The sequence below is a fragment of the Triticum aestivum genome, chromosome 1D, assembly GCF_018294505.1.
Source record: "Triticum aestivum cultivar Chinese Spring chromosome 1D, IWGSC CS RefSeq v2.1, whole genome shotgun sequence".
NCBI lineage: Eukaryota > Viridiplantae > Streptophyta > Magnoliopsida > Poales > Poaceae > Triticum > Triticum aestivum.
The window spans coordinates 138207925-138210227 of NC_057796.1; positions in this window are offsets into that span (position 1 = coordinate 138207925).

Below are 2303 nucleotides of genomic sequence, written 5' to 3' on the forward strand. Positions count from 1 at the left end.
CGGCGTAAGGGCGCGGCGGCGGGCGGATCGGAGGACTGGCGATGGCGGATCAGGCCCACGGAGGATGACGGGGACACCTCGACGGCCACCTCGCCGGCGTCGGGCGAAAAGGCCACGATAAACCTCCTTTTGGCCCTAAACACTTCGAGCTCCCTGGCACACGGGCAGAGGTTGAGGATGGAGGCGCCGGCGATGGCGGCGACCTACCGATGGTTTCGAGGGTTGTGTGTGTCTGTGTGAGCGGAGGTTTTGGGGTGTGTGTGGAGTGGGGGTCGAGGTTGTGTTTGAGGAAATACTGCGGCAACTGAAAATTTTACTAGGCGGGAGTAACAAGGCGGGGCTACTGAAAATTTGGATCAAGGGCGAGCAGATATTTTTGATATTGCGAGGGATGTAGAGGCGGGAGTAAAATGCTGGGGCTACTGAAAAATTTGAATCAAGGGACTGAAGCAGAGCGGGACTAACAGACATCACACACAGTCCGCACATACTAATCGTGTGCTATCAAATATTAAAACCTTCCAGGCGGTAGATATTTTTGAGATTGCGAGGGATGCAGAGGCGGGAGTTTTTGGGGACTGAGCTAGTGTGCTTGACACGCCGGGTGTGGACTGTAGCCGACACACCTTCTTGCGTAAGCCATAGGCGTACTATACACCAACAGTGCTCAAAGATATTTTGTACTACATCTCACACGGTTGGTGATAATAAACTGTGTGGGATCTACTTAATTTGAATTACAAAATGGTGTCACAGCGGCAATGGACGTTGTTTGAATTGCTAGACATTTTATCTGTAGTGAACATGCAACTATATGTGTGTCGTAAAAGAATTGGAGTTATTCAGGGTTTGTTTGGACATTTTATACAATAAACTGGTTTTCTAGCCATTTCACGTGCACAATTCAAAATTAAACTACATACAAATGCTCTGGTGCATACAAATTGGTTGACAAATCAAATATGTGTCCTTCAGTGCATGCTTAGGTCCCATGCAAGAAAGGGGAATGAATTTTCCGGGGTTCTTTTGGCCTTTTTTATACATTAACTGGGTTTTCTAGGCATTTTATGAGCATAATTCAAATTTCAACTACAAGCACATGCTCCAATGCACCAAAGTTGGTTGTAAAATCACACGTGTGTCCTTGGGTGTATTTCTAGGTCCCATGCAAGAGATGAGAATGAATTTCAAACACCAGGGCACTGTTGATTGCCGGCAAAACGTTGAGATACCTGGTTTCCAAATTCTAGTAAATCCAAAACTTGTCTGAAATTCATGAAACTTGGCATGCTATCATGGAGCGGCATCAACATGCCGTGGTGAAAATTTTGTCCCATTTGGGGCAGGTTTGGGTATAAGCTTCTCACAAGCCAGAGCTTCTCACAAGAAGCATGATAGTTTCGATAGGTAACGTACCACCTTTGGGGACGGGAAAATTTACGTTGCCTCTTATTGCTTTCAAAAACTTTCTAGTGTCAACATAGAACAACAGGAGTGTTGTGTTTAATCTTGGAATTTTTTGCGGTTCGTTTGTCCTTTTTTATACATTGACTGGGTTTCCTAGGTATTTTATGTGCATAATTGTAACATCCCAAATTTTCAATTTGGAATGTTATACATAGATCATCATTGCATATCATGTTTTGTTGCATTTTGACAAATCCTCGATAAATCCTAAGCAACTCAAGGACCCTCGGAGAGAGTTGGGGATTTTCTCGTATTTTCAAATTTGATTTTTCAAACGAGGATTTTTGGTTTTAATTATTTTTCTCTCCGGAAAAATATTTCATTTTAAATAAACGACAGGAGAAAATATGACTTATCCAAAACATTGAAATGCTGGAGGAAAAATGTTAAAATGATTATTTGGAATTTACCTGGATTTTATTTGCAATTTTATTGCATTTAAAAATATGCATGTTTTCAAAATATTTATTTTTGATTTTAAAAATGTTCACCCTATTCTAGATTTTCTAACTAGACGGGGAAAATATATTTCATATTTTTCTGATTTTTATTTATTTTTCTACGCAATATTTTTCCGCGGAACTTATTTAAAAAAAACAAAAAACAAACGCGCCCGCGCCGACTGGGCCGAGCCCAGCCGACGGCCCGCCCCGTCGCCATCTCCTCTTCCCGCACGCGACGCCGCCGCCGGAGTCCGACCACGCCACGGGAGCCGCCGCCGCCTCGGATGCCCCTTCCCCAAGCCGCCTGCACCCCCCCTCCATAAATACCCCCCCTCCGTTTTCCTCGCCACCGCCGCCGGAGGAGCCCGCCGCCGCCGCCCGCATCTAGCCCCG